This window comes from Triturus cristatus, chromosome 7 (assembly GCF_964204655.1).
Source record: "Triturus cristatus chromosome 7, aTriCri1.1, whole genome shotgun sequence".
Taxonomy (NCBI): domain Eukaryota; kingdom Metazoa; phylum Chordata; class Amphibia; order Caudata; family Salamandridae; genus Triturus; species Triturus cristatus.
Window position 1 is genome coordinate 1624952689 of NC_140590.1, and position 15683 is coordinate 1624968371.

The following is a 15683-nucleotide window of genomic DNA, read 5'->3' on the forward strand; positions in this document are numbered from 1 at the left end:
TGGCAAGTCGGGCCCAAGGTGATAAATAGAGGTGGCAGGTGGGCGGCCATTTTAGAAGTGTGCGAGAAGCCAGATAGTGAGGAGTAAGGCACCTGAATGGGGAGGTGGCTGCACTAGGTCAGGTGAAGACAGGTCTTAGGGTCTGCAAGATTTTCCTAACCAGTGATACCACTCCCCATCTTCTGACCGGCCCCTGACGTCTGCCACAGAGGGTGAGGACATTGTGCCCTGGGGGAAGCTTGAGGAGGCTATAACCCTGAAGGAGGACGGAGGGAAGAATCGCTACCTGGGCCCCCTGTCTCGTATCCCCACTAGATCGGGGCCAGGAGCGCAGCTTGAAATTAGCGCTTCCCCCCTTGATCCCTGTCTGTGGGGAAGATCGGTACCCCGCAGTTGTGAAGGGGTCCATTGACATCTTGGCTGGAGACAAAGAATTTCTAGCCCTCGGAGGTTCAAGCCACCCCCCCCTTTAGTTACGAGGCGTTACCTGGAGTTGTCGCCACCCCCCCCCCCCCTGGATCGGGAGGTGGGCAGGTGTCCCCAGGAGATGGCCCGTTGTTTCCGTGGAGCTTTAAGGGGGGCTCGGTGACCGGTGAGGGGGCACTGCTGCTGCCAGCCTGAGAAGATCTGGGCAGTGGAGACGAGCTCCGGGCTAGTGACTGCCGTCCCTGGATCACGTGAGTGGAGCTGACGCCGTAGCGCCGCCCCACTGCTGTCAGACCTCAGCGCAGGCCGCGCCCCTGCGAGCGGAACATCGACGTAGAGCTGCCGGCGCGCTTCCTGAGGAGTGAGAGGAACAGCGGCGGGAGCAAGTGCGCTGGGGAGAAATACGACAGCGGAGAAGTACACTCCCCCAGGGAGTCTTGAGTGAGGGGGTAGAGGGTTGGGTTGATTTCGCCAGTTTCCCCGATCCCTGTTACTCGCGGGTGAAGCCCCGCCTGCTCTGTGGGGACGCCACACCAGACTTCACCGGACTGCCCTGAGGAGAACACCGAGGAGAACTCAGTAAGCGGGGCAAAAATAGACCGGGAGGGAGAGTTTGATGCAAGTCTTGCGCCCACGACGCTGTGTTTACTCTAGTAATTGGCAGGCAACTGGTGAGACTGGTGGGTTTAGCGCTAAAGTTAATAGATTCCTTCTTAATGACCGAGGGAGTTGCTAAAGTGATGTGAATTTGGAAACACAACCTTTCAAGTTATTTACTTAAGTCGCTACAGCAGAGAATTGATGCCAAGGGAATATTTCAATGTAAAGTGATGTAACTATGTGATTTTGGAATGTAGCAACTAGAGGTAACCATCTGCTTCTTAACAGGAGGGGAACAAGTTCAAGTAAGCATCTATATGTACCATGAGGATGATATATGGTTTTCTGGAGGTATTTTGCTTAGGGTAACCGCCTGATCAAAGAGCCTTATGCAGACTAGGTGGCCATTTAATCGACTCATTGAAGTGATGTAAAAGCTCGTGGATGTAAAAGTAAACTGAAAGAAAAGTATTGTTGATTAATGTGATGAAATGTTATAAAGTTATAGTAACTCTTTTACAAAAATCGGTGTAGTGTTCTTTTTGAGTGATGTGGCGCAGGATTGCGAGCTGAGTGGGATGCAGGCCTGAAAAGCCAGAAGGAGTGTTGAGCCAAGTGACCTGAGCCAGGCTACCCCTTTAGACGTAGGTCTAACAACATATATATCTGTGTTGGAACAAAAATATACATATCAATCATCAATTTGTTCCTGTCAGGACATGATATTACAACAAGATAAAAAACCACAATACATTAATTACAAAGAACATATATTCGCCAGTCTACAAAAAATCCCACCCAGCTCCAATACTCTCATAATTATTGTAGGGTTCTCCCAAAATAAATCGAGCAACATCATCTTCCATACATATCTTCCAATCAACCAACAAATCACTCCATAGGTGGTGAGAAAGTCTAAAGTTAATCTTCCTCAGACGTTTGTATAATCTTGGAGTCCTAGATATAAAGCTCCAATATTGTCAATGCTGCATATAGTAGGATCACTTATCAACACATACCTTACTAAACGGCACACATAAGGATAATGTACACCAAAGGTATAATTTTTCCACTCAGGACCTTCAGATGGAAGTTTTCAAATCCTACATAACAAAGGATTAGGAATGACCCACAAGGTAAGGCACCTGCTATGTTGGCGCATAAAGGGATGTTAGAGGTCTATAATCGTAGTTTATCATATAAGCATACCTGTATGTAGAAGAACTACGTGTATTCCAATAGATTGTGAAACTGCTTAATAAATAACCGGGCACCGAAGGGTCTCCAAACGTAAAAATCACTCCAGTAAGTGTTATCTAGGAGAGAAAACGTAAATCTAATGGTCATCTACTAAAGAATCACTAACTACTGCAAGATCTCCAGTTTTAAAAGCTGTAGACCGGTACCTCAACTCGCCGCTAATAAAAATTATAAGTCAGGTCACTGACAGTGTATTCCTTTGAAGTGATGTTTTGCTATGGCAAGATACGCCACGGACCTACGCGGAAAACAAATATAACGTGTATTGAAGCTAGGCCGCCTGATTAAATAATCTATAGTAACAATGCATGTAAAGTTCTAATAAAGGAGAAAAAAGTCTCTCATGTAAGGTTACCTCTCAAGCGCTAGCCGTGGATGCAGGCGGCAATGTCTTCTTGGTGGAAGCAGCGTCCTATACTGCACAACAAATCTAGGTTCCCAGTTACGGAAAACCTAAAGGGTACAATTGCAAAAAGATGTGCAATAAGTAAAAGGGTATACATTGGTTGCCAGTATCCAATATCCCCATATCGCGGACTTAGTTACACGAGCCGTCTCCTAAAGGCCAACCGAAAATTAATGTCTCCCGCGATCACCTCATCCTCGCATAATGGCTTACCCAAAGTAAGCGAGTGTCGTAAATCCACATAGTGGAAATTAATGAAGAATGTTCTATGTAGTCCATATGGCGGGAAAAATCATTATAAAGATCCCCGCAGGTTGTAAATAAATTAGTGTATAAACTGATGTATATCAAAGATTCAGCTCACATGATTAGTATCATAGAGGACCTTGATTTTAATGATCAAACCCAGATATTGGTTACTCTCGACATTGAAGACCTTTACACCAACATCCCCCAGGATGCCACGATAGCTGTTATAGAGCACATCCTGGGCGATGTTGGTGTAAATAGAGGGGCCTGTGCTAAATTCATTGTCCAATGCACTAGATTAGTACTTAAGGAGAACATGTTCCTCGTTAAGGATGACCTATACCTCTAACGAAAGGGGACCAGCATGGGGGCAACTTGTGCCCCAAGTCTGGCCTGCTCATATGTCGGCCAATTTGAGGAAAAACATTTTTTTAATGAGGCTGCCCCTTTTTTTGAGAATGTCAGCAATTGGCAATGGTTTATTGATGACGTTTTGTTTATTTGGAGAGGCACCGAGGAGCTTTTAAATGAGTTTTGAATTTGGCTCAATTTGGGTGATGAAAATTTGAAATTTACCGCCCATTATAGTAGGAGTTCTGTAAGCTTTCTGGACCTAAACATTAAGTGCATATGTAGCAAACTAGCAGTGGATTTTTACAAAACCATCTGATAAAAACACCCTGCTGCACTACACTAGTTACCACCCGAGAGCCCAAAAGGATAACATACCTTTTGGGCAGTTCCTTCGTCTTCGAAGGAACTGTTCCTCTTTGCCAGACTTCTACAAACATTCAGAGAGTCTAAAACTTAGGTTGAAGGATAGGGGTTATCCCAAGAAATTAATCAACCATTCTTTCAAACGCGCTAGGATTTATGATCAGGAGAGTATTTTCACCAATTTCAATATTAAAAAATAAAAGAAAGATATGAATAACAAGATAGTATTTGTAAGTCAGTTTTCTAGTATTAGCAATAAGATAAAAAATATCATCAACTCCAACTGGGCTATTTTAAATGACAATGAACACACTATTTTAGATCGCCCAATCTTTGTATTGAAACGCAACAACAATCTCAGGAAATAACTGGTACACACGTACAGGGAGATAGGTGAAACCAGACAATGTACCATAGAGCAGTTGGTAATCACAGATGCGGTAATTGCCCAGTTTGTGATCAATGTATAGAGGGCAAATCCTTAGTTTACAACAAAAAACCCTATGGGCAAAGGATTTAAATAACTGCAGGAGCAAAAACGTAGTTTATCTTCTCATTTGCCCCTGCAATAAGGGTTATGTGGGAGAGACAGGACGTGAATTACGAACACGCCTGTCTGAACACAAATCAGCAATAAGGAATCAGAAGATGAATGCTCTATTAGTAGAACATTTTATCAGTGTAGGTAATGTATGCACTGATTTTAAATGGTTCATAATTGAGAGAATAACAGGGAGTAAAAGAGGTGGGGACATCACCACCAAGCGCAAATATCGAGAACAATGGTATATTTCAATTCTGGACATGGTTAGAAATGGATTGAATTCCAAAGAAGATTGGGAACGTCTGGTGGGCTGATCCGCCCCCCCTACTTTGATGAAGGAATAACATATTAGTTGTTATCACATGGGCCTTATCTACAGCATTGGTGGATACAGAACTTGTGATAAAGGTGCCGATGTCGTACCGGCCGGCTATTTGCACCAACATGACATATTACATCCACCAAATTGTTATTAGAACCACATGTCCCAAAATTCTATGGTTTACGAAGCGATGTGAGATATTTTCGTCACCCTATGCAGCAAGGGTCTCCTGGACATCGTGAATATTATATTATGTTATATGTCACACAACTTAAAAACTTGATGAAGTAAGGTGATATATACATTTTTTAAATATTTTTTATATATGGGTCATCTTATGTCCATTTTTCTACATCAGTTTATACACTAATTTATTTACAACCTGCGGGGATCTTTATAATAATTTTTCCCGCCATATGGACTACATAGAACATTCTTCATTAATTTCCACTATGTGGATTTATGACACTCGCTTACTTAGCGGGAATTCGTCATCTGGATGCAAAACTATTATCTCGCTGTTCCGATAGCTTTCTGAGTACCTCCTCACTGTTTGTGGAAGTTCGTGTAAGCTCATTGGACGAGAGGAGAGGCTCCCCTTGATGACGTCAGACGCCAAAGCAATGCGGTTCACAGGTGCAGGTTATTGCCTTGCACCATATGGATATTTAAACCCCTTCGAGGAGATGCATTCTATCGTTATTCACGGTTGATTCTGAGGGGACGCCCGTTTGGACGCGCATGTTTTAAATTTGGGTAAGCCATTATGCGAGGATGAGGCGATCGCGGGAGACATTAATTTTCGGTTGGCCTTTAGGAGACAGCTCGTGTAACTAAGTCCGCGATATGGGGATATTGGATACTGGCAACCAATGTCTACCCTTTTACTTATTTTTTTTTTTTTTTGAAAACCTTTATTGACAGTTCAATAAGAACAAGTATGGGCCTACAACCCCCCAGGGCCGGCCGCTAAGCAATCAGAGCCATAACAACAAGTATAAAACACAGGCAGCAATTCGGGGAGCAAAATGGTACTGCTAATACTGTGAACAGCGTAAGTAGGGCACCAGGAGAAAGAGGTTTTCATTTTATGATGAAACAAGGCAAAAGGATCAGGTGACAAGCAATTTTAAAACAACAATCACGGATATGCGGAGTAATGAACGTTAGCGATTTACAGCAATCTATTAGGTCAGTGGCGCAAACACAAGAACATCAGGATGGGGAAGAACATAATATACAGTTGCGCCCGCCGTCCCCCGCCAGAACTCCCCAAGAACACCCCGGAAGTTGTGAACACATGGAACGGCAACGAGGCATAGCAAAAGGAGGTGTATCACGCTGATCCCAGAAAAAGAAAAACAAAAAGAATCAGAGAAGAAAAAGGAGGCCATGGAAAAAGTGATGAAAGAAAACAGAATCCCCTCCCCTAACCCCCCACCCTGCACCTCTGCAGATGAGTACGCCCCCCCCCCCCAGCAGTGTGCCTGTCGCCCTGGAACCAGACCCGAAATATAGAAGAATAGGGAAAAAGAAGTAGGAAAGGACCCCCACCAGACGGGGGGGTGGAGAAAGTATTTATAAACTGGAGGAGGGCCTTCATAACAGACCCCCGGCTTCTCCCTCCCGCACGGTAAGGTTCCCCTAAGGTGAACAAGAAACAGCACAAAAAACAATCTTCTCAAACCAAGATGGGGAGCATTATGCACCTATTGTGCCAGTAGCCATGTAAGGAGAGCACGCCACCCCTAAGCCCGCCCGTCCACTAGGCGATCACCCCCCAGGGGCCAACCTCATCCCTGACCACTCTTTGGAATTCTGGCCATGTCGACCCCTCGACCCAGCACCATACCCAATGTTCCTAGGCAGAGGAATGTCCAACAACGACCGAGAAGCGACGCACCCAGGTGGGGTGGAAGTCTCTGAGCATCAACACAGTCCGCCGCGTGAAGAAACAGGCTTCCCAGTGCTGCCCTAGGATCTGCACTGCATGCAAGGTTCAGGAAGGCAGAAGCAGCCAAAACAGACATTAGTTGCTGGAGTTGTCCCTGGGTCGCAGGAGGGCATGTACGGGATGAGGCCACCACATCCCACTCAGGTCCAACGCCTCCGGGACAGATCAGGCCCTCAGAAGGCCGAACACACTGTAGCGTACTGGCCGGAGCGTCCAGTCGTGTACTAACCTCAGGGGTGGCCGCCACAGCGTCCTCCTGCGCGCAGTGTGGGTAGTCTCTGTGTTCGTGCGGACAGGCGGGCCGCCACTGCCCCAACTCCGACGCCACCCCATCGAGCTTACTCCCCAAGACCACGAAACCATGAACCAAGGAGGAGTGAAGAGTACCAAGAGCCTCGAGGAGGTCGCCGTACCCCAGCGCAGCTCTCTGTGATATCGCCGCCACACTCCCAAAAGTCGTACGCTCACAGGCCCGCTGCGGCCCAGCGGACAGGATGGTAGGCTTCATCGCCCCAAGATGGCCGCCAAGTATGCCCGACCCTCACCGGGGCCGGGACCCCTGGACAAGCGTCGCGATGTCCACGTCGCGGGTGACCGGGTTCCGGGGGCAGGCAAAAAAAAAAACTATCCGTGGTCCCGGGCAACAGTCGTCCCCACCCCGGACCAGCTCCCGTAGAAATCCGGGGGCGGCCCGCGATGATCGGGGCAGGATACGGACGGCGGCCGGGCAGCTCACCAGCAAGGCAGGGGCAGTCACCGGAGGATCTAAGATTAACACCCTCGGTCATGCACTCGGTCCGCTACGCTGGGCAGTAGAAGTGGCCACGCCGAAATGTAGGCCGAGTTCGGCACCGCTCCGGTGGGCCGACTCCACCCAGTCACCACCGGCCGCTGTTGTCGCACTGCCACCCGGCCACAACGTCCACTCGATGTCCCGGCTCCAGGGCCGCACGGGCCGGAAAGTTCAGATGCAGTTTTCTCCGGCGATACCGCAGCTAGAGACCTCGGAGTCACACAGTCGGGAGCCCCTCTCCCTCAGAAACACGACCACGTAGCACAGGTTAAGGATCTCAGGCAGGATATCCGTGCGGGATGCGGAGGTTCACGGAGCCGGGAGTCTACGCTGCCGTCCCGGTCGCCATCTTGGCTCCTCCACCCTTTTACTTATTGCACATCTTTTTGCAATTGTACCCTTTAGGTTTTCCGTAACTGGGAACCTAGATTTGTTGTGCAGTATAGGACGCTGCTTTCACCAAGAAGACATTGCCGCCTGCATCTACAGCTAACGCTTGAGAGGTAGGCCTTACATGAGAGGCTTTTTTCTTCTTTATTAGAACTTTACATGCATTGTTACTATAGATTATTTAATCAGGCGGCCTAGCTTCAATACACGTTATATTTGTTTTCCGCGTAGGTCCGTGGAGTATCTTGCCATAGCAAAACATCACTTCAAAGGAAGACGCTGTCAGTGACCTGACTTATAATTTTTATTAGCGGCGAGTTGAGGTACCGGTCTACAGCTTTTAAAACTGGAGATCTTGCAGTAGTTAGTGATTCTTTAGTAGATGACCATTAGATTTACGTTTTCTCTCCTAGATAACACTTACTGGAGTGATTTTTACGTTTGGAGACCCTTCGGTGCCCGGTTATTTATTAAGCAGTTTCACAATCTATTGGAATACACATAGTTCTTCTACATACAGGTATGCTTATATGATAAACTACGATTATAGACCTCTAACATCCCTTTATTCGCTAACATAGCAGGTGCCTTACCTTGTGGGTCATTCCTTATCCTTTGTTATGTAGGATTCGAAAACTTCCATCTGAAGGTCCTGAGTGGAAAAATTATTCCTTTGGTGTACATTATCCTTATGTGTGCCGTTTAGTAAGGTATGTGTTGATAAGTGCTCCTACTATATGCAGCATTGACAATGTTGGGGCTTTATATCTAGGACTCCAAGATTATACAAACGTCTGAGGAAGATTAACTTTAGACTTTCTCACCACCTATGGAGTGATTTGGTGGTTGATTGGAAGATATGTATGGAAGATGATGTTGGGCGATTTATTTTGGGAGAACCCTACAATAATTATGAGAGTATTTGAGCTGGGTGGGATTTTTTGTAGACTGGCGAATATATGTTCTTTGTAATTAATGTATTGTGGTTTTTTATGTTGTTGTAATATCATGTCCTGACAGGAACAAATTGATGATTGATATGTATATTTTTGTTCCAACACAGATATATATGTCTTTATGTGAATTCTGCCCAAAGACACAGTTATTATGAAAAGTCCGGATGAAGGTGGTGCATAATTTGGTAGCACACCGAAACGCGTCAACGCTCTGGTTTTCTTTTTAAATTCGAGGAACTAATGAATCTGAAATTACCTATCTGGTTCTGGTGTTGTACAATAGATCCAATCGAATTAATGCCTCTATGATGACTTTTTAACTTGTCACTTGTTTTTGTCTCTTTTTTAACACTTGATTGAGTTGTCGCATGTACGTTTTAGGCTGCTGTACATATTGTTGATATATCTTTTTCATTAATTATGTCATACATGAATGTTTTTTAATTGATAATAAAAATGTGATATTTTCCTATATATATTACTGTATGTCTATAATTTTGCTGGGTTCTCCTTATGTTGATTGAATTGATACATAATGATGAGGTTGACATGTAGTATGTATGATTGATTGTGGTTTACAGGTTAGGCATACCAAGGGAATTGTTGAATTTACAGATAAATGTGAGTTCCACCAGCTGTTTCCTGACTCCAGGCATCGATATGAAAAGAGCGGTTGTGTAGGCAAGGTTGTGTGTTTGAAGCAAAGGGCGGCTCGTCCAGCATACTAGAGAAGCAAAAAGAAGACAGAACACAAAACCCACGTAAACCATAAAAAAACACCCCCTCCCACACCAGGCAATAGTGACCCAGCGAATCCCAGCCTCACCCTGAAAACAAACAAAAAACCTAGCATGTGAACAATGGAGTACTCCTTAGGAAGCGGGCAATCGATGCCCTAGTTTTAAAGCAATACCTAGTGTGGGTGCAGAACCTTAGGGTTACAGTAGAAAGGACACTTCAAGATGCAAATAAGATGGATCATTAACAAAAGTAATAAGCCAGCAGACACAAAGGCAAATGACTGTCTGTGAAGTAGTCAGGGAGCATACTAGTTTGGTGGGAAGAGGTCTGCAGTGGCTGGGACGTGAACGTCCAGAGGCGAGCGCTCTGGGGTGGTAAGAGATGAAGAGGGTTTATTAGGGCCCAGCTGTTTGCAGACGGTCAGCACATCGGTCAGAGTGTCAAAGAATCGGGCCTTGCCATCCACAAACACCAGGAGCCTCGCTGGGTACAACATGCCATATTTAAGCCCCTGTTTGTGGAGCAGGGCTTTAGCATCGTTGAAATTTCACTGTGCTTCCTGTACGGCAAATGTGAAGCTAGGGTAAATGGCCCCTGATACAGCAATGGATCCTGCTCACGGGCCAGATGAAGCACAGTATCTTGGTCACTGTAATTAGGCAAATGAGCCACAGTGGGGGGGGGGCTGGACGGGGACGTAGGGAGCCATGGGCCCTTTCCACCACAAACATAGACGTGAGTGTTGGGTGCCAAATAGGACAGAGAGCAGTCTCTCCACAAAATGGTCAGTGCACCCCATGTCTGTGGATTCCGCAAGTCCCACTATGTGAATAATATTCCTGCGCGAGCGCGCCTCGAGTTCTTCATTTTTTATAGCCATCGCCTTCAGGATCTGCTCCGTCTTCTCCAGTTGCCAGTTCAGGGAGACTGCGCCACCTCCAGACCCAAAACACCTTCTTCCGCTGTGGCAATGCAAGTACCGTGGCGCTCCAAGCATTCCCCCATATGGTCCAGTCATGCAGCCTGGGTGTCGAAACAGGCATCAATGGTGCAAAAACCCGCTCGTAGCTCCTGCTTGATAGCAGCAGTACCCTCCCTGTGGATCAGCGAGCTGAGCCACGGCGTGTCCATCCTCTGCGCCGGATAGGGAGTCAGAACTCCCAGTCGCCTTGGTGCCGTCATAGGTGTGCTTTTCTGTTTGGGGTCCCCACAACCCGTGTCGAACAGTTGACCAGGTGCACAGAGTTGACGGCAGTTGCAGGAGACATGAGAGCCGCGCATGCGAATGGAGTGGCAGAGGAGATATCAGCTGTCCCACAGGTAGAAGTAAGGCCCAGATTGCACCTGATCCCACAGATGTCAGTGGGGGGATGCAAATAGGGCCACGAGCAGAAAACACCAGCAGGAGATCTAACACAACCCAGCCCCTCACACACAGAGACAGTGCAGTATCTCACCATGTAGGGTGGGCTGGGCACTGGTGGGGATCACGAGGTGCATTACCCAGCCAGAAGTTTCAGGGAGGCTTCCCAGCAGCACAGCAATAGGAACAGCAGGCTCATAGGCCAAAGGAAGGCCACAAAGGGGGTGCAAACAGTGTACTCACAGGCGTGATCCCCCTCATGTGTACCACCAATGCAGAGAAGGCAGGGGTCCCAGCTGCCACGTACAGCCAAGCGCGTCGGGTGGGTCAGTGGTTGCCTAAATGAGCCCCAAGATTCTCCAATGTCTACCCCAGGAGCCAGGACACTACGCGGCTGACAGGCCCTCAGCGACGCGGGGGCAGGAGTGGAAGGGGCCACGATAGATTGGGAAGATCAGTCAGGATCTGCGGTCCGTGACCTCAAGGCCCAACACACACCGCCGGATCCTGGTGGGTGCAGCCTGCAAGGTGTAGTGCTAGGAGGTGGGGGACGAACGCGGACCCCGGGCGCAGCTAAGAGAACAGAGGGGACACGGATGGAGGGCCCAGCGAGGCTCAGTAGCCTCTAGTCCCACATCCCCTGTCAGTGCTGGGCCTCTAGCCGCACCTACCTGTCACCCAAACTCTAGCATTATGGTGAGTCAGCGGGGTTGCAGCCGACATAATTCAGCTCTACCGGTGTAGGGGGATCCGCATCTCAACCCTTCGATGTTAAGGGATTGTGTTGGATTGCGGAAACTCAAAGGATGAGGTCTGACGGTGCCAGAGCTTCTCTGCAGTGCGGCCATTACGGTCGAGAACGTGACCGCGACCCTGCAAGTGAGTGTTCTAAACTTAATCTAAAATGGGTTTTTTTTGTTTATTTTTATTTTGTTTTTTACAACCTGCCAGCATATAATGAAATTACAATTCTCAGCGAAATATAGAAGACTTGATAGCAAACATTACAGCCTCACAGTGAGCACAGCAGTATCAAGATGGACCAGACAGTGCAGTGGAGTTCATACAGTAATTAAACGGATATTTCCTATTACAGGTGTGTAAACTTCCACGGTAGGTAAGCCAAAGGGTCCAGTGACCAACTTCCTGTTCTAGATGACTGCATAGAAGCCGATCAGTAACCATCGCCCTGCCCAGGGACAGCTCCCCAGTCCCCACGCCATGACATCCACAACAACACACACACAATCTAAAAGAGTTCTTGATGGCAACCGTTAATGTACAGAAGTATCTTTCTGAGTCCAAGACATTATCTCTCAGTTTCTAGATTCAGGCCTCATGCTACCAGTTCACCTGGATGCGGTGCAGCAAAATGGTTGAAGGTGCATCCTTTGGGGTCGCACAGTCAGAACCATAGCCAGTGGATACGGGAAATCGGGCAGCGTCCCACCTCTTGGGTCTTGACGCTCGATGTAGAGGAGCATGGCAGGTCTATACAGTGCTCACTCATACATGACACTTGTAGCCTCTAGTCTGATGGGATTGTCCTTCTCCACAGCGGTGTTGCTAAGCCTTTTGGGACTCGCAGCACAACGAGGGCAGCAGAAGAGGTCCCTCTGGTTAAGTGGTAATTCCAAATTTGGGGTTGATGATGCTTCACGTCGTTTGCTACATAAATCACTCATTCAAGCTTGAAGTTCAAGTCAGCGCCAGTTACACACTTGTTAACAAGTCCACTCTTCTGGGTGCCTCACAGTCTGAGAACCCAGTTGGTCTTTTCCCACTGTGCAGTAACTTCTCTTACAGGCCCCAGGACTATCCATTTCTCTCTGAGCAGGCAGGGAGGCGGGCAGGCTCACAGCTCTCCGGCAGGTAGTGCAGGCTTCGGATGATGTGTCCCTTCTTTTGGAAAACTGACTATCGGACACACGCCCTGGACATCGGACAACATAGATCACAGGATCTCTTCAAGAACTGTGCAGAACGTTCCCTTCCTTAGTCAAGAAAAACGCTGAACTTGAACCAAGTGGGTTGATTTGAGTCCCAACTTTCTACAGATTTTTCAGACAGGGGTTGTTGATCTACTGTACAACATCAAGCAACCGGTTTTGTGGGGTTTCTTCTCAAATTTCATTTTCTGACTAAAGTATAAAAACAGTTTTTGTGAAAGTTGGTGGTTTTCTCAGCAGGTAGTGACAATACCATCTCCAAGTAAGAGCACCCGAAACATGGGCCCAACAAAGTGTGAAACCTTTGCATTTGACAGTTATCAGCCTCCATAAATTAACACTCCACCAAAAAAGACAAGCCCTGCCTAGAAACCTCTCGCCCTTACCCTAAGTAAAGAATCTGCTGACTCCTCCCTATTCCGCTACAATAACCAAATGTCAGTATTCAGTGAGAACTAATCTGCAATTGTGTGCTAAAAGGTCCTCATAAAATCTCTAAAGGCAGCCCTGTCTCTATCCTTCCACCCTTCAGCGTCTATGTCACCTCGATTCCGCTGCATGAATGCAGACAATGCATGTCCACCACTTGGGAAGCAGGTACTTTAACCTTCATCTTCTGCTCTATAAAATAATTGGCAATCCATAATTTATTGTCTCAGGATCTATACACTTGCACAACATGAAGTCCTACTACCGTCTACACTCCACATACAGCACTCTTCAGGCACACAGGGTGCCAGCGCAAAGTTCTGGGTACCACGTATAAGTGGAACTATACTCCAAGTGGGGCTTTTAGGCACCACACTCAGTCTCATCTCTGTCTGTTCGATTTATTATCCAAAAAGGGTACGCTGCCATCATCACTTTATGTCAGCAATCCAGGACATGGGCAGGAGTGCTTTATCGAGCTAAGGATATGCTTGGTGTGCCCCTCTAGGTCGTAGGACAGGTTCTGGACATCAGAATCATCATGGTCAGGCTGAGTCCTCTGTGCACACAAAAGATTAGTATGTTAACTGAGCCAAAGAAAGGTCAGGATACCAGTTTCACATGCAGTCCAGTCCCGCAGCCCCATTTACCATGCAGGGAACATCCCTGTCCCAACGAAAACCTAGCTCCTGTTGATCACAAAATGTTGGCAAGTATGCTCTATCCAAAACCTGCGCATGGAGTCTCATATATATTCATCCAGAGACTCCTGCATGATTCCAAGATGTATCACATGTGCCTTATGCAGCGTACGACCATTGAGATCATTATAGCAGTGATTTCCAACTTTATAATTCGAATGTGGCATTTGGGCAGCATGCTCAAAGTAAAATTTGACGGATGAAGGCCCATCCAGGGCGAAATCTTGTGTTTAGATGAGCAATTATATGCTTTAATATGGCGATAATGATAGGGTATGTACTGATTAATGAAATGATTGAGAATTGATCAAAGAATGATTTTCGCGCTATGAAGTAATTGTGTAAATCAGCACGCATGGCGAATTAGTACGTTGCGCACCGATACAATGTATATTTTGCACATTCCAAGATGGCATTTGAAAAGATTTGTAATTTTGGAACTTAATTTTCACCTTCTATGTAATGAAATTGATACAAATGTGGCTGTCATAATGGCGTCCGCTGACACCGATGAAGGCTCACGTCGAAATGTGTTTGTTTTGATTTGTGTGCACGTGTAAATCCAGGACAAGGATTTAAACCCAACGTAAGTGCTGGTCTTTCTTTCCTTTGTGGAGTGGGAGCGGGATATATATGTATGTATGTGTATATTACCTACTGGCAGTCGCCAGTAGGTAGTTATAGTTAGGACCTATTTTCCATAGGAAATCCGCAACATTCTATTCCCAATAAGTCTGGCGCCGGTTGATAAATCCTTGCGAAATTTTCCAAACTTTTGGCCAGCTCCGCTCCGCTCCTACCCTGAAATTTCGTGGTGATTCGTCAAGCGGCGGCCGAGAAAAAAGGGGGGTCCCAAAACGCGTTTTCCCCATGCAATTTCCTATAGGATCTGTTGTCGCAGCTACAGCCCAAACTGCTGAACGGAATGACACCAAATTTGGCAAAGAGGTAGTCCTCAGTTCGGACTCGTGCCTTTTGCATATATGGTGTGAATCCGTTCAGTAGTTCCTGAGAAAATTAGAGTTAAAAGTACATAAATATCTATGGCCGTGGAGGATCCGCGGACCGTACACGCACCGTATGCGTACCCTCCCCGAACCAAGCGCGCACCCTCCCGATAGCGCGCTGAATGCTAATTGGCTGTCGAGTGTCTCTCTACATTCGAAACCAGGAACTGTTGGCGGACATTTTCTGCCTCGGTAGAAGCGAGACTGAAGAAGCAAGGGGAATAAGTGTGTAAAACATATAAAGGGGGCAGAGTGGAAATACTCTGACCCTCTAGAGGTGCTCCAGAAGGACCCCCTGGGGCCCCCTTTAAAAAAAAAAAAACGGCGAAATGCGCGCACGGTGCGCGCATCCTATCGCGTTGGGTGCACGGATTCTCACGTGTTGGGTGCGCGGATCCACGGCAATGTTTTTTGAAAAAAAACAAGAAATCATTGGTTGTATGACTACTTTCTACACTAAAAGGTAGGGTGTATATTTCTGTTTTTTAAAGGTATGATTCTTATTGGTTAACAAAAACAGATTGTAAGGAACATTATATATGATAAGCTGATATGTTGAAAAGTCAAGCACACTTCCTGTCTTGTTTAGTAACATTGTGTGCTGAACTTGTGACCTGTGACCTCAGTGCAGTGTTCCATGACCTGTTTCTATGGTAACAGGCAGAAGGCAGATTGGGGGAAGGGTTGAAATGTATTTCAGTTGGAAAGGGTTGAAATGTTTAACCAATAGAAATGTGTGTTTGCTTTTGAGTTTATGTGTGAAGGATTGTGATTTGATGTTTACATGTATATGTGTGGAAAATGAAAGGGAAACTTTTCCATTCTTTGTTTTTGCTGAGAGGTGCACAGTGCAGAGATTCTGTAAAAGAAAATATG